Genomic DNA, 26,104 nt, shown 5'->3' with positions numbered 1-26,104 from the left:
GAAGGTGCATGGATGCACGTGTGTGCGCATGAGCACATGTGTCTAAATGCACATGTAAACGTGTGTGTGCACGTGCCACTATGCATACATGTGTGCATGTGGGTGTATGTGGGTGTGTGCACACACATGCTCGTGTGTGTGTGTGTGTGTGTGCGCGCACACACGCACAATCCCCAACAGACTCTTTACTTTCCCTCTGCCTCTCTCTAGGGCATAACAGACTCAGTTGGAAGAGGCGCTATTGGCAAGGATCAAAATGTCCATGCGTCCCCAGAAAGTGAAGTCTGCGTGGTTAATACACAAGCAAGGCTCCAGGCCCCTTGGAGGAAGAGCAGGCCTGTTTTTATGCCTGAGCGCTGCACTGACCTGGAAGGAAAAGGCATCTATCACCCCTGTCACATGGCAGGGTCATAAACAGTTAATCTTCAACAAAGGGCAGAAGGAAGCATTGTTTGATATCCCTCCTAACGGAGAGAATAAATTAGGCTCAACTACCAGGTGCATCCTTAAATGCTGGTTACCATTCGCACTGCAGCACAGACCGGGCTGTGACGCTAGTGGGTGCAGATGCGGGTGGCGTCTGCAACCTCCGCCTAACATCCACCGGAGGCTTCGCCGGGGACTGAAGAAGGGACCCTTGGGACTGGCCATTTCTCCCCCGCTTTGACATCTAACCAGACCCTCTTCCTATAATGCTAAACTGTTTCTTGATGCCACTAAGCGTCTTTGTAAAGAATGAGATTGAGCCCAGGAAGGAAAGAGTCACTGGAACATAGCTGCTCTCCAGGCCGCTCCTGCAATGCCATACTGTTGCATGAGATGTATTTTGCATGTTTTGTAATGAAACAGCCTCTGAGTTTATTTTTCCAAAATAAAGATGGAAATGGTGAAGATGTGGAGGGACCTCAAAACTGTAGTCTGCACCCCCTGCTCGCTGGCCCCAGGTCTGTCACATCTGAGCTGCTGTGACCTGCAGCATGCCCCCTCTCTGGCCATTCAGGCAAGAGATCCTGAGTCCTGACTCCTGCTGGTGGGCCTCTGTGTATCCTGGGAGGATGGGGGTGATGATTAGCTTGTTTTGGAGGAGGGGTCCTCAATTTGCATTTCAATAGGTTTTTATTAATCCACCTGCACGTGCATGAGTGCGCACGCGTGCGCGCACACAGATACACACACACACACACGCGCGCGCGCACACACACATACGAACGTACATGCTCCGTTTCTGTGCTGTACAAGGCATAATTTCAGCAGCTTCAGAAATAAAAGGGGGCAAATGGCATTGTTCTTCCCAATCTACAGATGTTTACTCTGCCCCCCTCTATTTCCACTTCTGTCTAGTCAGTGACGACATAAACACGACGTGTCTCCTCGGTGTCTCCAAAGGGCTTTGTTTCCCGGGACAGCAGCCTATTATGATGTCACGCGGCGGGACAGTAATGACGCCCCCGTGAGACAATGGGGAGACCTATTGTGAGGCAGGCAAAGGAGGAGGCTGTGAAAGAGGAGGGGATGCGAGGTCTTGTGGAGAGAGGGGGAGAGAGAGAGAGGCGGGGCTGGGGGTGGTGGGGGGCACAACACAGCCCACTGACCAGAGGCTTGGTGGCAGGGCTTTACTGAGGGAGGAGGTGGGCAGGGAGACAGGACTGCAGCCGCCATTGGCTCCTCCTCTTGGGACAGGGTGTCAGGTGGGGACCCACGCTGCACAGCAGCTGCTGTCACCCCAGGAATCCACTCAGCAGGTGGGTCGGACCCACAGCAATCCCATGGGCAGGCAAGTGGCAGTCTTTTGTGGAGACTCCCAGGATGGCTGATAGAAGAGGTATTTTCTTTGTGGGTGCAGAAACAATCTGATAAAATGGAACTTCCCCTCAAGACCCAAGCCTTACAAGAGGATTGGCCACATGCTGTGTGGTACAGAGTAGGCTATGCATCTGCCTCCACCACAAGCCATTGAGAACAGAGGCACCAACCAGCAGGAAGGCGAGGAAAAAGGGAAGATGGAGAATCAGACAAGTGGGAACTCAGAGACCCAAAATAACCTGCCGCGCCAGTGTAGGGATCCCAGGGTTTCTACATTAGAGAAAATCTACGGAACGCAGTGAAGGGGGAAAATGTCAGGAATACTGTTTATTGTGTCACTCAAATATAGAACATGGAGTTAATGCAGTATCCGTGGAAAATACCACGGAACCGCCAAGCAGCAGAAACAGCTGGGTGTATGGGGAGAAAGGTTTTCCTGTGGCCTAGCTGTAGGTGAGAATGATATCAAGCACCAATGGATGAAGATATGATTGGGGGAGGGGAGAAAATAGAGATATATAGAGGCAGACATGTTAAAAACCTGTCCTTAAAAGATTATTAGATTGTGGGGAGTAGCTAGGCATCCTGGAGAACCAGATGAACACCCACACTAGTGTGAGCAGAGATGCCCAACAATCATAGTTGACTACTAAGAATGTAAGCTCCCCACCCCCCAGATGGATTAGGAAGGCAGAGAACGGAACAGGGTTTGCAGGTGGCCAGGCATGTGCCCAAGAACGCTGAGGAGGACCCAAAATGCCGGGGCCACAGAGGAAAGGGTGGACACCATTGGGATGGTGCCAGGAAAACGGGGTCCCCATGTGGGAAACAAGTTAGACGGATGCTGCTCCGCTCCCCCCCCCCAATTCTCTCCATCCAGTACGAGAGCAAATCCAAGGCATCTAGAGATGATGTAGGTCTTCTCCTTGTGCTGAGGAAGAGGAACAGAGACTGACAGGACCATCCGCACTGCCAAAGATGCCATGGGGGAAGTAAAAAGCTGGAACTCAGAAAACTCAGGACGAGAGGACATGGTGGCACTCACTAGTGGCTCCAGCTACTTGGGAAGCTTTTGAGGTCAGGAGTCTAAAGCTAGCCTGGGCAACAGAGCAAGAGAATGCTTGGGAGGAGGAAGAAGAAAAAAATCAAGGGAGGAAGGAGGAACTCACAGAGTTGACATCCAGAACAGCAAGTCTGGAAGTCAGGAAAAGATGACCCCAGTAGAAACCAAGCAAAGCCTTGAGCATACCTCCTTGGGAGGAAACTGGGCACGATGCTCCCCCTGTCCTCTGAGCCTGACGTGGGCATGGATGTTTTGAAACCAGGGCATCTGTGATTCCCCACCCAACACCCTCACAAGACTAGGCCTGTTAACATTTCTTCTTGCATTCAGGGGAGAACTCACAAGGCTAGTGAAGTTGCTCATAAGACCCCTTCTCCTAGCCATAAGCAGCCCATGCAATGGTAAATGACCCCAATTAAATTCACTCATTCACTAAACTGGGTGAAACTGATTCTTCTGGGGTTCATAGGTTTGTTCACGTGTGGTGGTTTGAATAAGAAATCTCTCCCATAGGCTCATGTATTTGAATACTTCATCCCCAGTTACTAGTGATGTTTGAGGAGGTTATGGAACCTCCATATGGTATGACGATTTTTCTCCTGCAGTGGTCTTTTTGGCTGCAGAGTCAAGAAGAAAGACAGGGTTCAGTAGTTGGGAACCTCAAACTGAAAAGATCCTGCTCAGTTTAGGGCTCATGTTAGTGCATGTGTGTTCACAGTGCACATACATGTGAATGGTTTGTATTAATGTGAGGCATGCACGAGAGAGAGAGAGAGAGAGAGAGAGAGAGAGAGAGAGAGAGAGCGTGGACAGCGATAGATACTTGATGGTTCAGGCAAAGCGAGCTCATCGGGGCTGCTCCATCCCTGGCCAGTATGACCTCCCTCTTCTGACTTTCCTGTTGGCAATGGTATCTAAGCAAGCTGCTTCCCTGTGTGACCTATTTTTCTAAACCTCTGTCTCTGTACCATAGAGGTCTTGGGATTCTTGACGTCTCCTCCCAGGCTTTATCCTACTCCTCCCTACTTCCCAAAGGCTACAACTCAGACAGACACGCTTGCCTGTGCTTGCCTCAGACTGTAGCTGTCCCCATTCCCACATCTGGACCAGCCTCCCATCGCGGCTTCTCTCGTTGTCCAATCTTACTGGATGCCTGGGAGGCCAAGCGGCTGAGACCTCTCGGCAGCTGTCATCCTGAGCCAGCAGAGGGGATCGGCTGCTTCTGCCAGAACAGAATTCTGCTCTCCATCCAGCCTCCCCATTCCTCGGCCCTGAGATTGAGTGCTCGGGGACTGTTTTGGCTGATGGATGATTTACAGGTGGCTAGCTGGCAGAAGCTTCCACCCCATGCATTTCTATCGGCTAATTTAACTCACAGCACAGCTGATCATGGAAGGAAATAGCTGCCCTGTAAATCTGAGCCAGGTTTTTATTTGCTTTGAAATTTGCCTGCTTCATGTTGCTTCCGTTAACCACAGCATCAGGCTCTCTCCTGTCATCGGATGCTTCCACACACACATTTGAGCAACACAGGGCACACAGATGTTGATCACACATGTGGAAACGAGTGCCCACTGCAATGCCCATGAGCTCAGAGCACAGCATATACACGTGCACGCAGGATCCATGTTGCACGGTGTGTGCAGATGCTGCCCTCACATCTGGTTCGCTCGCTGCTAAGGAGACTGTGGTAAAACGTCCAAGCAGGCGTGCTGGGCCAGCCACTTCGACCTTGGCCACCATTCCCATCATAGTGGCTGAGGATCAACTGTTTCCGAGGCGGAGACAAGCCAAACAGTGGGTTGTTAGTTACTCCCAGGAGACATGCTTCCCCGGGCAGTGCTGCTTTATAAAACGGTCGCTTGAGGGGCGTGGATGCTCCACGGTGACTAGCTAGGAGTGACGGTTTCACTGCAGCGGTTTTGGGAATTTGATCCTTCCTCGTGGAGTCTGGAGCAAGTGAACTTGTGAGGGCCATGGTCTCATCATCTGTCTTAGATTGGGGAAAGCATGGGATAGCATTTCAGTCATGTGAAGGGGCTGTGATCACAGTCCTCACAGCAGTCGGCAGAGGTCCAACACCCTTCTCGCTCCATTATATCCTGAACTCACAGTCATCCCTACATTCCTTCATGCAGGGTCACCAACACTGACACTCTGACAGTCTCCAAAGGCATTTGGTAGGGGTGACGAATACATCTCAACCGCTTTTCCCTGAATGATGGGACCCTGATGCAGTGTAGCACTGAGGCCTCAGAAACCACAGAGAACTGCAAAGTGGGCTTTCTGTGGGGGTTATGTACACACAGATATGTCCACACATCCATGGCCGACGTATGTCTGCTCAGGGTATTCTGTGTAGACACATTCACATATGTGTGTATATGCATACAGATGCACACAGCGGGTACGTGTGTACATGTTATGTATTGTGCATGTTCACATGTGCATATATGCTTCATATGTGCGTGCATTTGCATGGCATTCACTATCTATGGTTGTATGAACATGAGACTAGTGTTTTCTGCTGCTTGAGGAATTCCTAAAAGGAACAAAGGCTGCCACAGTTTGTGGTGCAGTAAACGTAACCGTTAAATCATAGCAGCATGGATGTTGCTGGTGTCCGTGAGCTGGGTGAAGGTGTAACAGGCTAGATCTGGCCTGAGCAGCAAGTCACTTGCAGTCACTAAGACCTCTTTGGTATTAACTTCTTTTCCATTGCTATGACAGAATACCATGACCAAAGCAATTAATAAAAGAAAGAGTTTAATTTGGCTTGGAAGTAGGAGGCAAAGAGGACACTGGGAACGGTGTGAGTCTTTTGAAACTCAGAACTGCAGTGACACACCTCATCTAGTCCACACCCCCTAATCCTTCCCAAACAGCTCCACCAATGGGGGACCAGGAACTCAAACATACGAGCCTATGGGGACCATTCTCATAGACGCCACCACATATCTCAAATACATCTGTGAAGAAGCAGGGAACACAGTGCTGTCCTCCACGGGCCATTGAGAAGATGGTGTTGTGCTATGCTAGACCCTGGGAAAGGAAGATGCTCAGAGAGCTCACTGTGTGGTTATCCCTACACTCTTCTGCAGAACCCAGATCTTTCATATCTACCCATTGATATGCAGGCTTGGCCTCAGTGTTTAGAAACATGGGCTCCAGGTGTCACACATGTCAGAGCAGGTAACAGTCAGGAGAAGTCACTGGCCACTTGCCGGGGGACCCTGGGTCACTCCAAGATCTGCCCTTGCGCAGCAGAGATCTATAAATGTGTGGTTGACTCACAGGCCCACCCAGGAGCCCATTAAGTTGGACCTGGAGATGTAGAGGGGCCATTTATCTAAATACATGGGCTGCACTAGTTGTGCTTCTGATTGGGCCTGCTGTGCCGTGGGGGCACCTCCCTGCCCTCCTACATTCCCTGACCACCTGCTCAAGATGCTCCCAGAGGCAAGATGAGGCCCTAGGGGAAGCTGAAGACAAATGGATACATCTTTAGTACTAGTGAAGGAGATGTTTGAGGTGTGGGTGGTGGGTTTGGAGAGTCTTTACTGGAAGTCACCCTGAAGCATGCAGCACTTCCTGCAGTTACAGGGCCACAGTGTACGTTGAGCTGGGCAGGTTCTTAAGAGCATTAGTTTCAACGTGTTCTGACATCATGGCGCCAGTTCTGCCACAGAAGGAAGGACCTTGATCCAGAGTGGTGTCTTTGAGGTGAGAGCAGACAGGAGCACCGCTGGCAGGGCCTGAGGGAGGTCTGTGAGGTCGTTGGGCCTGGGGACAGGCAATTCTCTCTGGTGACTCGGCTGCCGCTGCAACAGCACAGATGTGGACGCCAGAACGTGGATGCCAGTGACTGAGACGTGGCTTCAGGAGAAGATAGACTGAGTGCTGAGATCAGAAAGCCCCAGGCCATCCTGGTCAGCTCAGGATGCTGGGTTAGTTCTCTAGCAGCTGACTGCATCAGGGAAAGCAGAAAACTGAGTCACCAAAACAAGCTGTTAGTGGACCTCTTGAAGTTAGAGCGGCAAGAGCAGCTTATGGGAAGGACCCAGGAAAGGGAGGGGAGCGAGGCCCAGACTCCAGCATGGGATTTGGGAGAATGAACATGCCTTTCTTTTTGAGATGGTATTTGATCCTGCTAAGGGGACTGAACCCACCTGAGAGCCCTTAGGGAGAATAAAATAGAGCAGGAGTGAGAAGCCTGGCCAGCCTGACTTGGACACACAGCCAAGCTGTCTTAGGCTCTGCCCCCATCAGGCTCTCCCATGTGTACTCCTGGGCGTCACCCCAATCCAGCAGCAGCTTGCACCTTTTACAGCTTCTCATCAGCATCTTCTTCCAACATCCCTGAGTAGTGGGAGGGGCTCCCAGTGTGAGAACCCAACAAGGGACATACAGGCGTACTGCAGTGTGCCCTTGTGTCCACCACCCGCCAGAGTCCCCGTGCTGTGGCCGTCAAGGGTCCTGCCAAACCAGAGGCTGCAACTGTCCCAACTCCCAAGGATCTGGGCCTGGTCCAGAGAGTCGCTGCAGCAGCACAGCAATGGGGTCCCATTAGCGGCCCTGCCTCAAGGACTTGCGCTCAGCACACTGCGGTGGAAGAGCTCTTAATGAGGCCGACGAAGGGTGAACCGTCTCATCAGCCCTAGCCGTCTGAGGCTGCCAGGGAGGAGAGAGCATGAAGATTGCTTCTTTTTAATTACTCTGTTAATTGACATAAAACAAAAGGGACACAGATTAGTTGCATGCAATTAGCAAATTAATTCTTGGCAATTACAGACTTAATAATGGAATGGTTTTTCGGTCACATGTTGGCCTCTGTGGCTTATTGATGGTGCCTTTCTAAGGGAGAGATTTATGAAGACGGTGTGAGCAGGACCCTGGCAGAGGCAGCAGCGGGTCCTGCTGAGGTGTCCATGAATGCAACAGCGTCATGCCATGGCAGGGAAGCAGCCTCATGTGGCAGATCCAGATTCTCCTGTGTCTGCTCCTCTCCAGCTCTGATGCTGGCCCTACAGTGAGCCTGCCAGCACCCCTACGGGGACCCAGTAGTCAGTCAGTCAGTACGTCACTCAGCTTGTGGATATGTGCTGTGGTACATTTGTGGATGAGTGCATCTTTCCCCCGTGTGGGGTATATGTGCATATATGTGCATGTGTGTGTGTATTTGCACAAGCTGAAGTAGTTCAGTTTAGAGGTCCCTTACTGAAGGGTGCCCTGAAAACCCCAGGTCCATCTGCCAGGTATAGCCCAGGTGAGGCAGGCCTTGGGGAGAGGGGACAAGGATGATCTCTCTTCACAGAGATAAAGGCACTAGTGCACAGGTGGACAGAACCAAGGCTCAGACCTCAGGAGAGATGGTACAGCTAATGTCAGACCCTTACCAGGAGGAGAAGCCAGATGCCTACCCCAGGCTGCAGTGGTGTGAGGGGAGTCCAGCCCAGCAGGTGCTGTGTGTGCCGTAGGTAATCAGAGTGATCCTGTCCTCTCTGTCTCACAGCTTCCCAGAGCTTCCGGAGGCAATGTGGGTGTTCTTACCCTTGTCGTGTGTGACGAACTTCGGGACACAGGACTTCACAGTGTATTCTGCTGACTCCATCGCCATGGCAGTTGGGCGAGACAGTGTTCCTCAAGATGGCACGCTTTCCTAGAGCCTAGACCGTGGCCTTACTCAGAAACACTGTCACTGTGCATTTGGTTGGCTAAAATTATGTCAAACTGAATAGGTCAGGTCCTGAATCCAAGGTAGCTGAAGCCTTCATAGAGAAGACCAGCATCGCACACGCCGCAAAGACAGAGAGGATGCTACGCTAGCTGAGGGACACCTGTAGCCACCAAATCTTAGAAAAGGCCCAAGGTCCTCCCCTGGTGATTACCATGGGGGCATGACCCTACACACACCCGGCTGTCAGAGGTTGACCTCCGGTGTTGTTAAAAACCAAGTTTGTGTGGTTTTTAAACCCCTACTGTTTTGTGCTTTATTCCAGAAACCTCAAGAGACAAGCACAGGTGCACCCAGTCCACTGCTCATTCACCACACTTTCTTCTGGGGAGACTAAGTACGCTGGGAAGTGCCTCTCTTTCCCCCAACAACAGGGAAATTCTCAGCCTAGGACATCTCGCTTCTTCTTCCATTGGAGTTACCAGCTATCACAAGCCCTTTGCAAAATACTGACCTAATACAGAATCTGTGATCTATCTACACAGGAGTTCTGTGTCGATTGGGCAGAGGTGACCCTAACCACCGGGCCTTGTGCTGGGACCGGAGAAAGCCAACCATTCTCTCTGGAATGGGCCAAGTCCCCATCTGGGAAACCAAACAATTCACGGGTCTATTTTTCTCCTTCACTTTGAATTCTTGCAGCGTCCAGGAGAGCTGGGAGACTGCAAGGATAAAGGAAGTGTGATTTTTTTTTTTTAAACCACGATAAGAACAAAGTTTCTCATTAGCCTCTGTGCCAACACAGCGGCATCTCCAGGATCCAGGTAGAAAATATGACAGAAAACGATGTCCCAGCTGTGGGTGAACAAAAAGACTTGAAGCAGATTACACGCAGGGCCTGCAGAGTTTCGACTCTTCTAAGAGGGAAGAGACCTCATCCTCTCTCTCAGGAAGCTGAGACTCGGGAGAGAAGGGGCACAGCTCATAGCAAAGTGGATCCAGAGCTTCTGTGTGCGAGCCAGAGTTCTTCTGAAAGGATAAAGCAGATGTACTGGCCCGGAAAGCTCCGCCTGTGGCAGCTTCCTGTAATCCACTCCATCTGCAATCCTAGGGTCCCTTTTAGTGCTGAGAGGACTCCAGAGATCATTGCGGCTTGTATCCGAGGTGCTGACTCCTACATCACGGCGGGAGGAAACGGAATTGCCACTTCTTTTTTTTTTTTTTTTTTTTTTTTTGGTTTTTCGAGACAGGGTTTCTCTGTGGCTTTGGAGCCTGTCCTGGAACTAGCTCTGTAGACCAGGCTGGTCTCGAACTCACAGAGATCCACCTGCCTCTGCCTCCCGAGTGCTGGGATTAAAGGCGTGCGCCACCATCGCCCGGCCTGGAATTGCCACTTCTGTCTCAGGATTTGAACCTGAGACAGTCAGCCCCGTGGCTCCAGACCTACGCAGCCACTCGACCCTCGTAGGTGTGCCCCAGTGGGTGGTCAGTCCACAGCAATGAACTCCAAGGACCCGTGAGGCTTGTCTTTTCCCAGTGGGATGCTTTTTGAAATGTGAATGAAAAGCAGGCTAAAACTGGTATTATTATTATTAATTATTGGCTTTTCAAGACAGGGTTTCTCTGTAGCTTTGGAGCCTGTCCTGGAACTAGCTCTTGTAGACCAGGCTGGTCTCGAACTCACAGAGATCCACCGGCCTCTGCCTCCCGAGTGCTGGGATTGAAGGCGTGCGCCACCACGGCCTGGCCCTGAAGTGTTATTGAGCCCTGCACAGCTTCAGGCTACATGGGGATGTAAGTACAGATCACACACACATGTGTGTGCACGTATGCATGTGCACATGCAAACACACACAAGTAAATCACAGGCTTGGCTCCCAAAGCGTCCCAAGAAGATGCTGCCCAAACCCCAATGACCATGTGATTATACTTACCATGAGAGTCACTAGGGACCACATCTGCATACAAGAGTGCCACACCCCAAACTTGGGCTAGGCCTCCAAAGCTTTCCTGAGCAGATGCCTCTCAAGATGAAGGTGCAGCTTGGTTGGAGGCAGTTGGTGAAGATTTACCTGAGAAGTACCTGTGTTCAGCACTGATTGAAGTCATGGGGTCAGGGAAGGAGCAGAGAGCCAGAGACCTGGTCCTTTCTACACCTACCCCAGCCCTTCTGGGGACTCAGAATACATTCCCAGAGGAGAATAAGGGCTTCCCCATTATGTGCAGATGTGTCAATATGTGTTCTCTGAGGGGAATAAGGAGCTGAACTACATGTAAGTTCCTTGAGGGGCTGAGCTCAGCACTACTGGGTTCTTAGGGCAGGTTCTCCGAGAGGAACAGGGGCCTCTCTGTCAGTAGCTGCCCTGACATGTGCACAAGTGCCTTGAAACTGTTAATACTGATAAGTGCCGAAGCTGATTTACATCTACGTGGTGTGGGTGTGCTGGCCCTGCCTCCCCTCCCCCATCGGGACCCCTCTCAAGTCCCAGCTGAGGCCCACTTGTCCTTCTGTGCCTGAGGCGTGGAGCAGCAAACATTAGGCCACCTTGCTAGGCACTGAAAGGTCCCAGCCCTCCCTCGTAGGTAGCACCAACTTACTTGCCCCTCGAAGCTCTCTCATCGTCTGCCTCTCCCCTGCATTATGGTTTATTTCCCAAGATAAACCCTGCATGAATGGCTGGGGGCTGAGCATGATTCTGGGGTCCTAGCCAGGGTGCAGGTCTTGAGGTGAGTGCTAAAGACACAGACCGGCTTCCTGCAGGGTTACAGCCTAGCACTGGAAACCCAGCTCTCCCAGCTAGCCAAGTTCACTCCCAAATCTGATTCTAAAGACACACGTTGTGCCCTTGAGAGCTGATGCCTCATTAGACTTCATTCAGGAAGCAATTTTATGTCTCTAAGTACCATTATCCCCTTGCCTAAATAAAAACATCTCGGAGGTCATCCTGACACCTCACTCTAGCAGCAGAGAAGAAAAGGAAAAGAAGAGCCCAGTGGAAATAAAGTGCACCTCAAGGCACAGCTTCTGCTAGTGAGATGGAGACTGTCTCCAGGCCCGACAACCTGAGTTCGAGCCCCAGATCCCTCACTGTGAAAGGAGAGAACTTATTTCTTCTAGCTGTTCTCTGACCTCTCCATGCACACCGTGGCATGTGTGCACATGAGCGTGCACACACACAAACACACACACACATACACACACACAAACACACACACATACACACACGCAAACAAAAATGAAAAAAAAAACACAGTTCACCAATTACATTCACCTCTAGATTTCCACTTCTTATGGTCACTTGAAGATTTCCCTTTCGGAACACTCCTGCATTGCTGGTAGGAATGCAAGCTGGTACAGCCCCTTTGGATGTCAGTGTGGCGATTTCTCAGAAAATTAGGAAACAAACTTCCTCAAGACCCATAAATACCACTTCTGGGTATATATCCAAATGATGCTCAATCGTGCCACAAGGACATGTGCTCAACTATGTTCATAGCATCATTGTTTGCCATAGCCAGAACCTAGAAACAACCTAAATGCCCCTCGACCAAAGAATGATAAGGAAAATGTGGTACATTTACACAATGGAGTACTACACAGCAGAAAAAATAATGACATCTTGAAATTTTCAGGCAAATGGATGAAGCTAGAAAACATCATATTGAATGAGGTAACCCAAATCCAAAAAGACAAATATCATATATACTCTCTCATAAGTGGTTTTTAAACATAAAGCAAATAAAACCAGCCCACAAATCACAATACCAGAGAACCTAGACAACAATGAGGACTCTAAGAGAGACATACAGAGATCTCATCTACATGGGAAGTAGAAAAAGACAAGATCTCCTGAGTAAATTAAGAGCATGGGGACCATGGGCGAGGGCTGAAGGGGAGGCAGAGAGAGGAGCAGAGGAAAATGTATAGCTCCATAAAATCAATTTAAAAAATGACGCTGTCAAGAAAGAAAAGATTTCCCTTTCATTTTTTATTTTTGAAATTAAAATATAAATATATCATTTATTCCCTTAACCTCTTCCATGTCCCCCATTTGCTAATCTCAAGTTTATGACCTCCTTTTCCTTAATTGTTATTGTTTTACACACACACACACACACACCACATACACACCTAAATACATAAATTCGACCTTCTCAGTACATTTAGTGTTATTTACACTAGTACACTTTCAGGCTTGACTGACTGGTATTGGATAGTTATATATATGGTTAAGGCACTCAGAAAGACTATCTTTTAGAACAGTTGTAGGTTTTCTTGTCGGTACTTTGTGCATGCTCATGTGTGCTCGTGTGTGTGTGTGTGTGTGTGTGTGTGTGTGTGTGTGTGTGTGTGTGTTGATCTGTTGCTGGTGCCCTCTATGGGCTGAAATGTGTTCATTCCCTGTCTCTCCAGGACAAGTTGACTCAACACTGGCTTCCCTGTGGACTCACGCTGACCTGGCATGGACCACCTGTCCTTACGTCCTGGTGCCTCCTGCTCCTGAGTCTTCCCTCTCTGCTTTCCACTGTCACACAGAGCCCTGACTGGACCAATGACTGGACAGGTTACAGAGGACAACAAACCTCAGCTGTGGCGTCCACAACAAGGCCAAACCCAGAACAAGGGACGAAGAGAAACAAAAATAAGAAGAAAAAAATCACAGTGTGGTATGCTTGTAGGAACTGCACAAATTTTAAACCCATAAATCACACTGTGAAGTTTACATTGGTGAAACTGAAAATGTGGGTGAAATAATAAGTTTATTATATATAATATAGAAATAAAACAATAATATAGAAAATATGTTGCAAGTGAACCCCAAAATACAAAACCAATTGTTCCCTATAAAGTTAGTGGGCAGTTGAAGCTCTGTCTCTTGCACACCCAGACACACATGTACATACATACACACACACACAGACACACACAATCTTCTTAATCTGGATTTTTACAAGCAAAGCCTGCATTGGGCAAATGTTTGCCAAACTTTTTAGGAGCAGGACATAGTACCTTCAAAAGCAGTTCAGCTGGGTATGGTAGTACACACCTGTAACCCCAGCATTCTAGAGGCAAGAGAATCACCTCATGCTCAAGGCCAGCCCAAGCTACATAGTGAATTCCAGGCCAGCCTGATCTACAGTGTAAAATTGTATCTCAAAATGTGATTTATGGAAAATTGAGAAGACACCCAAACAATTTCATGTAGTTGATATGACCTTCACATCAAAACAGGACAATGGCCGGAAAGCTGCTAGCAAATCAAACCGGTCACTGTGTGGAAGATGTGATCGTGAGATGGGACAGGAGCTGGCTCGGCCTCAGAAATCCTGTGCTGTGCGCACAAAGAGCTGCTGGGAGAAAGCCGTTGTATTAGTCACTTTCCGCTGCTGTGACAAAACACCATGACCAATACAACTTACAAAAGGAATCATTTAATTGGGCCTGCGGTTCCAGAGAGCTGGAGTCCACTGGGCATGATATGAGTCTCTGAGCTCAGCCCTGGCGACACATCTTCCCCAACAAGGCCACACCTCCTAGTCCTTCCCAAACAGTTCCACCCACTGAGGATCAAGTAGGCAAAACCTACAAGCCTATGGAGGCCAGTCTCACCCAAACCACCACAGCCATGGTGTCATCTCAGGAAGACAAGAAGACATATCCCAAAAACCCAGCATCCTCCCAAGAATACAACGCAGAAATGCATGGCAAACCCTGTGACATAATAATGAATTTTTGTAAGTTTTGATGATCAAAAGAAAATGCCCATTGTTTGTTTCTGTTTGGTTTGTCTTGAATGTCTTAGCCAAGCATAGAGAGGAAACAAAGCAAACAAGGACTGGAGAATGGCTCAGCCGTAAAGAACGCTTGTTGCTCTTCCAGGGGACCCAGATTCCCAGAAGCCTTATGGTGGTTCACAAGTCTCTATAACAACAATTCCAGGGGATCCAATGACCTCTACAGACTTCTGTAGGCCCCAGTCACTCATGTGGTACACACACATACATGCAACAGACACTCATACATATAATCTAAAAACCTTGCGAATGAGTTTTTTTGTCTGCCTGTATGTACATTTGCGCGTGCGTGCGTGCGTGCGTGCGTGCGTGCGTGCGTGTGTGTGTGTGTGTGTGTGTGAAAACAAGCCTTTAAAAAACAACAAGACTAGAAATTGAGGAAGATAGAAATGTTCCTTATTATAGAAAACTTTAGGGAAACATACAGATGACCATAAGGACAGATCAGTTCAGCTAAGTTGCTGGGTGTAGGATCCACAAATGAAAGTCAGCACCATCCCTTCTACCCTCCGGTTAGAAAAAGAAAAGAAACCCAAACATGCAATAGGAATAAAAGCCCTGGTGAGCCCCACACCGAGGCTCTAATGGAAAGGTCTGGTTAAAATGCAAGCTTTGTGGTTGGTGGGATTCAACAGCATGCAAGCTGTCAGCGTTCCTCAACTCCGTCTCCCAACACATTACATTCCCAACCAAACTCAATATGACGTAGAGGTGGGTAAACCAAGGACCTCTGTCCCATCGGTCTGAAACAGGCTTTCTGCCCCCAAGTCCTCCCTCCAGCTAAAACACCATGAACACAAAACAGTCACAGCACCCAAGGATGAGAAGTTGTGGAGGAAAACCACTGCTTGACCTTGAGGCAGAGAGAGCTGCAATCTCCCTGTTACTTCTCATACAGGGCATTGCAGGAAACTCCAATCTAGAACCACCAACAAAAGCTTCTCTCAACCATAGGCTTGGGAGAGGTTGGTTAATAACAGTGCAGCTTTTTGATAATAGCTACCCTACGCTATCAAAGAACAATGGGGAATCCTACCCCGAACCCTGTGGTCAGAGTGGCCACTCCATCACTCTGACCCAGAAACAAGGGAAGTGCTGTGGTTTCCCCGCAGGGTTGTCAATGGGGTAAGCAGAGAGCTTGTCTTTTATCTTTAACCTGGTAGAGGTAGATGGTGGTGGGAATCCCTTGCAGAGATGGTATCAGAGGAGCCTCCCACAGACTATCAAAGCAATATATACAATGGGCCAACAAGTTACCTCAGTAAAGCAAGGATGGTTCAATACTCAAATTTAATCAGCATAACAGATCATATTTACAAAATACAGATCTTAAAAAAAAAACAGATAAGCTTCTCAGATTAAACATTAAAAAGCACTTGAAATAAAATCCAATCTTTCCCAGTACCTAGCCCTTGGGAGGCAAAGGCAGGTGGATCTCAGTGAGTTCGAAGCAGCCTGGTCTACAGAGTTCCACAATAGTCAGAGCTACACAGACAAACCCTGTCTTGAAACAAAAACAACAAAAATCCAATCTTGATTTAAAAAATACTTGGAAAATTAGAAATACAAGGGAATTCTTCAACATAATAAAGGGAGTTAATTTATAAAAAGGACACTCCTTAGGGGAGGGAGAGTCAGTTTTCTTTAAGGGTGTGTGTGACCCCATGATGATTCAGTGGATGGCCCCATACCCTGTACTGTGTAGGGAGCCCAAGCTGGACTTGATGAAGATATGAACTTGGGGAGTGGGAAATTAAGAGTGGGTCTATGAGTTAGGGGGAGGAGTAGGGGTGAATGTAGCAAAAACTACACTTGATGAAATTTTCAACGGCTTAATAAAAATATTTTTAAAAAGAAAAAGAAAAGGCCCACAATTAACATTATTTTCAGTGTGAAAGATAGACTGTTTTGTTTCTAAGGTCAAGAGCAAGGTAAGGATGTCTTTAACTCTCAACATTAATGTTCAGTACTGCACTGGAAGTGACCGGCAATACAGGTGAGGAAAAAAAAAAAAACCCAAGAGGAACTAAAATCACAAAGGAAAAAGATAACCATTTGCCTGCCTGATCCCACACTTAGAAAACCCCAAATAATCTTTCCAAAGAACTGCTTACAGATAACAAGATAAATTTGCCAAGTTTATTAGTAACACAATACCACAGACTGGAAATTTTACAAAGAAAACAGGTTGTCTTGGCTCCTGATTCTGGAGGTACGAGCTCAGGGACCTGAATCTAACCATAACCTTCCTGGAAGCAGAGCTGCGTGGGGCCATGGAACACTGTGTGTGGGACAGGAAGCACGTGTGTGTTTGTATGTGTCTACTCTCACTCCTTATGAGTTCCCTAGTAGTCGACTGTGGCCTCCACGATGATAGCCCTCACAGTCTCCAATCGCTCCTTCTAAACATGCTCAGTGCTTCAAGATAGGGATTACATTTCAACATCAGAGGACCGAAGAGATAGCTCATCCGCTTAGAGCGCTGCCTGCTCCAACAGAGAGCCCCGGTTCTATTCCCAGCATCCACAGGGTGGCTCACAACCATCTCTACATATCTCCTGTTCCAGGAGGTCCAACTCCTTCTTTGGGCCTCCACAGGCACCAGACATGTAATGTAGTATACACACACACACATGCAGGTAAAACATTCATATGCATAAAATAAATAAGTCCTTTTTTAAAATTTCAGGATGAAAAATTCTTGGGAACATTCAAGCTGCATGCAAACTGCAACAGAGTCATGTTCCTGTGGACCGCTGAAGAAACATTCTGAAAGGAAACTCAGACGGTAATCACATTTGCAACAGTTGCCAAGAAAATAAAACACCTGGGAGTAAATGTAACAAAGGAGAGGCTTGGGAACACATGGAGCTGAGGTTCCTGCTATGGGAACCTGGTTAGGTGCAGCGCGGCATCCTGGGGTCATCCTGGCCAAGGGACCACCAGGCACCAGTGCTCCGGTTCTATCCTTCTTGGGCAGTCTGCCGTCTAGCCGCTGCCGGTCTCTACAGCCCCTTATACACCTGTGGAAGTCACAGCCCCCCTCACAGCCCAGGTCTGCCTGGCGCTTGGATGAGGTCTCTCCTGCATTTGTGAGTTGCCGGCATGAAAGAACTGCCTAGGAGGGGGAGAGACGCTCAGTCCCAGCGCTGCTCGAGACGTTCCTGGTAAGCCTGCAATTAAAGCCACCATGCTGCGGCATCTCAGAAAATGGAATTTGCATAATTTGGAATTTGAGGAAAATCTCTAAATACTTTAATTTTGATAGAAACCATTTCCACGGCTGACATGTGTCTCCACCTATAATTTCAGCTGATAAATTGCTGTAATTTCTCCTCCATTTCATGTTCTTTCCGAACATTAATTGTCACTTGCAGGGTAAGAAGCTATGGAAAAGAAAGGAAGAGAAAACGCCACAGCCAGGAGCATGGAGTGACTTTGTGGGTGATTGCACAGCTCGCGGAGGCAAGCAGAGTCTGAGCCCACCTGATTCATTGCTGCAGCCTGACGCACGTATGGGCAAGGACGCCCTGTTCACCACATACCCACACACCCACACACACTCCTGAAGACACACCCTACACTCACATAAACACACTTAAACGCCCACACACCCCCATAGACTCCCCACACACTCACAAACACGTACACACATCCTTACACCCCACACACTTCCACAGATGCAGCCACGTACTCATGTATCCTCACAAGCATCCTGCACACCCCATGTACCTCCACAGACATATCCCTATGCCCCCTCACACTCCTCCAGACACCCCTACTTGGCTTCACCCACCCACAGAATAGTTCCTGACTCTCTCATCAGCTTTCCTGTGCTTATCGAATAATTCTTCCCAACTGTGGGAGGCTAGTAAAATGGATGGCTCTGTCAAGGAGAGAGAAAGCACAAAGCTAGTTCCCACAGGTGTAAGGGGTGAGAGAACACCCACTCCTCAGGACTGAGCATTTAGAGGAGAAACCGCAGATTTGTGTGGAAAATGGGATCGTGCCAGGTTGGTTTGAGGCAGGTTGAGGCAGGTCCTGGCTACTAAAAGTTCTTGGGAACTCTGCCCCAAACCCACCCACCAATACCTCCAGGCTCTTCATCCCTTTCTTATTGACCTCCTGGGCACAGTGACTCTCAACACTGCCCTCCTCACACAACCAAGCTCCTTCCCCCACTGAAACAGAGCTGTTCTCACCAGGGGATGTCAGGAGTAGCTACTACCTATTCCATCTGTCCATCATTGTGTTGGAAACCACTCTGAAAACATCCCCCTGCTGCAGATAGCCCAAACATGGCTGAATAAATCCCCTTCCCATGGACCTCTTTTTTTTTTTTTTTTCTTTTTGGATTTTCAAGATGGTTTCTCCGTAGCTTTTGGTTCCTGTCCTGGAACTAGCTATTGTAGACCAGGCTGGCCTCGAACTCACAGAGATCCGCCTGCTTCTGCCTCCCAAGTGCTGGGATTAAAGGCGTGCGCCACCACCACCCGGCCCCATGGACCTCTTTTTAACCAGAGCCAACCTATCAAAGCAAATTGAAATTAAAGTCTAATCATTTGAAAGAGACTATGTCTTATAAATATACTGCCAAGGTCCTGAGCCAAGTGGGGGCAGGACAGGAGTTGGCCACTAAGCAATACATGAAGGAGCCTCCCAATCCTGACAGAGTTCCTAAGGCTGCAGCCCAGTTCCTCCTCTGCCACACTTCCTCTAGCTCAGCTTTCTTTCCTAGGCCTTCCTTCTCAGTCCCATATCCAAGGGCTCAGAACTGAGCATGTGCGGTAGCCCTTGATGAGCGTGTTTCCTGCTGAGATGATCCTCTCTGGCCCTCTGTCCTCTCTAGGTGCCCCCTCCATATGGGATTGTCAGTCCCTCCCCAATATGCACTGCTGTCCCAAGTGGTCCAGGGCCCAGCAGCGCCCAAGGGTCTTCTGGCATCTTGAGGAAGTGAGACATCCTGTCCCCTCTTCTGAGTACACACCAGGTGTCGTTGCACACAGGCCCATGGCTTGGCAGATGGCACAAAGGCTTCTTCATCTGTCTAGCCTCCGTCTGCCTGGCTTTGACCCAGGAGAAGGGGACTGGAGCCTGGGTGGGGCCCCTTTTATTTCACTGACCCACATCTATGCTTACCTCTCCCATGCTGGTGCCTTGCTAGATTTCTGAAGAGAAACGCTTGAGAAACGGTTCAAAACAGGTTCCCCTCGTAGCCGTGTCCCTGGATTGGATCCTCTTTCTTCTCTTGCCAGAAAGCTGGGTAGGGAAGGGCCTCCTCTTTCCTGTCTCCCTTCCCTATTATCTGTCCCACTGTCCCTCCCTGGCACCTGGTCTTATCAAGCAGCCAGCACTGTGCAGGCAGCCGTGAAAACACAGCTGTCACTCAGCTGCATCCCTGACCTGTGAAAGGAGTGACCCTTCTCTTTATAAAATGACAAAAGGACTTTGTGTGGTGTATGAATTAAGGACCTTGGAGAGAAAATGACCCAGAGAAGGGCTGGGCCCTGTAGGGAGATAGAGGCACTGCACTGTTGGTTCTGAGAGGCAGCAGAGTCCACACAGCACTAGATCCACCTCTTCCTCTGAGCCTGCGGGGTAGGTGAGCCACCCTGCACGTTTGCGTGCATGTGTGTATGCATGCATGTGCAAGTGTGTGTGTGTGTGTGTGTGTGATTGACACTGGGGGCCTTCCTCACTTGCTCTTCACCATGTTTTTTCATGCAGGGCCTTCCACTGAACCCAGAGCTCACTAATTTGGCTAGAATGGAGGCCAACAAACTGCACGGATCCTCCTTTCTCTGCCTCTTCCAGCTAAAGTCTCTGCATGGTCTGACGTCCTGGTTTATTTTGCTTTATTTTAAAGTGTGTGCTAGGGATCTCACCAGGTCTTCACGATTGTGTGACCAGCACTTTACTGAGTGATTCATCTCCCCAACTCCCACCTGAGTCTACACCTTTCTCCCCCTTTGGTTTCTCTGCCTCCCAAGTGCTGGGATTAAAGGCGTGCACCACCACTGCCCAGCCTGGGTCTGTATCTTGGCTGGAGATGAGACCGATTGGGACTTAGGACCGCAGGTGATTATTCAGATTTATGTGTGTTTGTTTTATGTGTGTGAATGTTTTGCTGCCTGTCATCTGTGTGCTGTATGTGTGTGCCTGTGTTTGCTGCCAGCAGAGGCCAGAAGAGATCATTGGCTCCTCTGTAACTGGAGTTACAGATAGTTGTGAGCCACCATGTAGGTGCTGGGAATTGAGCTCTGAGCAACTGGAAGAACAGCCAGCCAGTGCTCTCAACCACTGAGCCATCTCTCCAGCCCACCAAGATGATTATTTGCATTACTTTAAGTCAGAACCTCTGTAATGAATGTCTTGGCAGATATGTGCATATGCAGAGAGAGAGGGTTTGCTATGTAGGGCCAGAGGCCACAGGTTCCTCCCTTGGGACAGAAAATGATGCTGAGGATCCCTAGGTCCTTCTGTTTATGAGGCCACCGTACACACAGCTCCTGAATCCCAGGAATCCCTGGCACATCCATGGTTTTCAAGCCCTTTGATGATGGCTCTCACTCACAAGGAATGGTTTTTCTAAATCAAAAAGAGCTGCCAAAGGAGAACCATATTTGGTGCTGCTTCTGGTCAGAACCTCCGGTGCTCAACTTCAGTCCTTTACCTATCTATCTCACCAGTTGCCAGGACCACCTATCAGCCTCCCCAGGCACCTGGCTTCCAGCCTCTTCATAGGAGGCCGAAGAGCCTGGAGGCCAAACCGCTCACAACACTGCAGGGATTTAGCTAAAAACCTGTGAACCAGCCAGCTTGCCCCCTCGTGAAGGGCTCTGCAGAGCAGAACTGACTTTATCTACTTCGCCCCTGATGATCTCCTGCGGCTTCTCTAGGCAACCCAACCCCTTCCCGCAGTTCCTGTAGCCGAGGTGTCAGAAACCCTCCTCATGATGAAACCAAGGCAAAAGTCCTCTGCCTCATCTTCCACCCTTAAGAGCCCCTTTGACTCCTCCTAGCCCACTATAGTGTAGGATTCTCTCCTTGCGTGAAGAACAGGTAGTCAGTACTAATGGTTCCTTTGTCATGACCACTGTCTTTGTCACAGGTTCATGCGGCTACTGAGATATGTACTGAGATATGACCATCTTTGAGGACAACTTTTCTGCCTTCCAGGATCTTAGGACCCAATTGACTATAATATTTCAACCTGTTTTTTTTATATACATATTCATTTATTTATTATGTATACAATGTTCTGTCTGTATGTATTCCTGAAGGCCAGAAGAGGGCACCAGACCTCATTACAGATGGTTGTGAGCCACCATGTGGTTGCTGGGAATTGAACTCAGGACCTTTGGAAGAGCAGGTAATGCTCTTAACCACTGAGCCATCTCTCCAGCCCCTGTTTCAACCTGTTTTGTGGGTCAGATTTGGCAAATAAAAATATATAATGCCCCACCTACCATTCAGTGTGAGTTTTTAAGTTATGAATTTCCCATTTGCTACAGAATCTCTTTCAATGTCCTGGGTGGCCTGTGTTTTAGTTGTCAGGTCACTGTGGACCTCAGTTAAAGAGAACCCAGGGTTGCCCATAGGAAGGCAGCCGTCCAAGTTGGGAAGAAAGAGACATAGTTTAACTCTGCCTTTGGGACACACAGGTGGTCTACAGAGCCACAGATAGCAGCTTGGAAGCATGGCTCTTCAGTGATGACAGGAACTCAAGGACAACTTGCAGATCTTTGGGGCCTGTGGACTGACCTGAGCTCTACTTGGCTTTGTCTGTGGCTCTCCAGCTCCTTAACCCTGGCTTGAGCTCTGATGCAGCCGTTACTTCAGTTCTGATGCTGCACGCTGGCTCCTAACACATGAACTAGATCTATTCCTAGCACAAGGAACAGACCGTGGCCATCTCTCTTCACAGTAAACCAGGAGATTGAGGAAGCACCATTACTGTTGTTGCCTTGAGCATGACTTTATCTCCCTGAAGATATGTGAGCTGGTGATGCCCGGAGCTCGGAAGCCCTCACCAGCTCTCTCTGAGGCCAGCTTCTAACTGGCCAGCAAAATGGCTCTTCCCATGCCTTGAAAACACAGAGAAGGATGGCCACCAGCCACCAGTGTGCTGGCCGTCATGTCCCGTCTGGAGCATTCCAAACATGATTCTGCAGAGTTCCCATGTGCTCATCCTTAGAAAAACATTTGGGTAGCCTAGAATTCCCACTTAAGTTCATCCTCAGATGTTGTAAGGTCCTCCCAGCACACCCATTGCACGTGTGACTCCCCCCCCATGGCCTATGGCTGTGAGCTTTCCCCACGTTCCACCCACAGCCACCTAAGGACGCAACCTTGAGATCCACGCAGCAGACGGTGGAGAAGGATGAGAAACTACCTGCCGCTTCCCAGGTACTTGGTTCAATGAGCGGTCGCGGCTGGGGAATACTGTTTGCAGGTGTGCCGCTTTGTTTACGCTGCAGTTGATTAACTGTGAAGCTGCGATTCCTTGCCCGTCTAAAACACCTGATGGTCCCAATAAAGAGGTGAACGGCCAATAGCGAGGCAGAAGCAAGGATAGGCGGGGCTGGCAGGCAGAGTATAAAAGGGGAAACAGGAGCATGCGGAGCAAGAGATCAAGGAGAAGAGGGTGCCAGGGGTCAGCCACCCAGCTACACAGCAAGCCACAGAGAAAGAAGCAAAGACAAGTATACAGAAATAGAGAAAGATAAAAGCCCAGAAGCAAAAGGTAGACGGGATAATTTAAGAAAAGCTGGCAAGAAACAAGTCAAGCTAAGGCCAGGCATTCATAGCAAAGGATAAGCCAATCCTGTGTGTGATTTATTTGATTGCTAGATGCTGGGCCCCCCAAAAGCCAAAGGAGTAAAACTTCACACAAGATTCAGCTGATTTCTTTTCATGAAAAGGCAAAGTGATTTTTAAGTTACATGCCTGACTGAGTTTTAAACATTAGGTAAGGGTTCCCCTTTTGTCATGTTCTTTAAGATGTGTATTGAACTCAATATTTTTCTAATTTTTAATGTTTTCATGTTTTGTAGCTTGTGGAGTCCGAAAGATATCCACACAGGTGGGTTTCCAGTCTGGATAGAAACGCTGAAAGGCACCCATCCTAAGTGCCAGGCAAGTTCTTACGCAACACGGGACATTTCCAGGGGGGAAATCTTCCCACCATTTCCCACCTTACAGCATGGGCCACTCGGTCACTTCTGTGTGAAGAGCCACCATAGATGGAGGCTGGAGAAGCGGAGAGGACAGGTGGCAGTAGGTCACAGAGGATGCCAGAGAGGGGAGGAGAACACAGGAGCAGGAAAGAAGAGACAGAGGAGAGAGGAAGGAAAACACAAGAGGGGGCATGTAGAACCCGCAGCCTGCAAGCTGCCTGGGTTTTATTACTCACCCCAGGACTGACGCACCTAACTGCTCCTCTTCCCAATAACTAAGTTTGCCAGTTCCTGAACTGCTCCTGGTGTGTTCTGGATTGGAAGCCTTCACCTAATTTAAAGCACACTGACCTCATCTTCTTACTCTTTCCACACTGACTAACTTTTCAGGGTGTGGTTGGGAACTGTGCCCTTTAACCCATGGAGACCCCACATCTCCTTCCTCTGAGTTCAGTGAGGAAGACCCAGAAAGGTGAACATTGGAGACTACCCTGGGGTTCTACTTGTGCTTTCTTGGAGTCGCTGAGGGTGTCAAAACTGCAGAGAAGCTTGGGGGGGGGGGTCTGTCTGTTGTGTCCCTCACCTAAGACTAAGAGAGGCAATTAGAGTCTCGGCTGCTGATCGACCCCTGGGGCGGTGCTGGCCCAGCCTGTGGCTGGCCTTCTCTGCAGTTGTTTCCAGCTCTTCTGGCTCTGTGCCAAGTCTCCATCCTCAAAGTCAGGAGACATGCTCCCTGATAGGACTCCGTCAATGGCCCAGGATAGTCAAGTCCCATCTGTCCAGACTCATAAGTGTGTCCCAGTGTTAGGGACACCAAAACCTCGGGTAATGGACAAGGCCACACAGTGCAAACACTATTTCATCCCTCACATTAGAGAGAGAAGCAGCTTTAGGAACCTGGAATATTCTAAGGTGGGAACAGAAGGGACACTCAGTGAAGAAAATGACCTGCTTTTCTTGGTAAGGTATAAAGTGGAAAGGGGACCTGTGAGCCGGAGCAGCAACTCCACCACACAGAACCCTGCAGGAAAGCAGCACCAGGTGCTAATATCACGCCCGACCCTTTGGTCAGGTCTGAGGAACATCTCAATTGGTGTGAGGCTTGTGGACTATCATAGACCCTGTACAAATGCCTGCTGTGTTCATGAGCACCTACTGTATACACAAGCATCTACTTCATGCACAAGCATCTGCTGTGTACACGGACACTTACTGTGAGCACGAACACCCTGTTGGGTATGGGAGTCTGACACATGATTGCATGTCTTCTGTACTCAGTTATCACAGCAGGGACGAGAGGATGATGTGTGCCTGGAGGTTGTGGCTCCACCTCTCAAGTCAAGCATAGACCTCAGCCTCCCTGGTTGGACTCTGCACCTGGAAGCTCTTGACTGCTCCAGGGAGGACACCTACTCACTGCATCTAATACATTTAATACATTTCTAGCATTAATGTTTATTAGAAATAATTTCATTAGAATATCAAACTGTAGATTATCTATAATCCACTTCTTAATTGTCTTGGTGTCAGTACAACTGACTTGGGTGAGCACCCTTCTTACACAAAGGGTCAACGTGAATGTGTTCATCTCTAAGGCATCTCCTCTACCATAGCTTCTGGGCTGTCGTTACCAGTGAGGCCAGCCAGGAACAATGTGGACTATAGCAATGACAATAAAACTATTTACAAGGGGCTGGAGAGATGGCTCAGTGGTTAAGAGTACTGACTGCTCTTCCAAAGGACCCGGGTTCAATTCCCAGCACCCACATGGCAGCTCACAACTGTCTAAAGATCCAGTTGCAGGGGATCTGACATCTTCACACCAATGCACATAAAATAAAGTTAAACAAACCATAAAAAATATTTAAAAAAAAACTATTTACAAATGGGCTGCCGGTCCTTCACTCAGGATAGTAAGTCTCCCAAAACTGTTCCTGACCAAGGGCTCTCACTAGGGTGATATTTGCTTCTGAGGGCGGTTTGACAATGTCTAGAGATATTCTCTATTATTACAATTAAATACATTGCTGGGCAGTGATGGCCCATGCCTTTAATCCCAGCATTCGACAGGCAGAGGCAGGCAGATCTCTGTGTATCTGAGGCCAGCCTGGCCTATAAGAGCTAGTTCTGGGACAGGCCCCAAAGCTATCTTGGAAAAAACAAAAAAAAAAACAAAAAAAAAAAATCAAACAAACAAAAAACAAATACCTTGTGGAGAGGGTGATAAAGGAATCCCACAGACAGGATGAAGATTCTCCTAAATGTCCTCCAGGACACAGGACACTCACTTAGAACGCTGTACCCCAGGTGACAGAGAGCCCTGGCCAACGCCCTTGCACAGAGCCCATTCGTAATGACCAGGCCTTTGGTCAGATCTCACAGACAAGGCCAGTCACCACGCGTTGCACACAATGAGATCGCACAACCCCGTGTTTGAACTGCCCATGCCAGGGTTCACCTGATTATTTTACCCAGAATTAGCATGTGACTCAGCCTCTAATTGCCCTGCCTAATTGTTCGATCTCATAGTAACACTTTAATTTGCAAAGCAAAAATAACCATGTGATTACCCTGCAATTACATGATAGT

This window comes from Alexandromys fortis, unplaced genomic scaffold (genome assembly GCF_014885135.2).
Source record: "Alexandromys fortis isolate MF-2015 unplaced genomic scaffold, M_Fortis_MF-2015_v1.1 scaffold_81, whole genome shotgun sequence".
Lineage (NCBI taxonomy): Eukaryota > Metazoa > Chordata > Mammalia > Rodentia > Cricetidae > Alexandromys > Alexandromys fortis.
Note: the sequence above shows the minus strand (reverse complement) of the source record.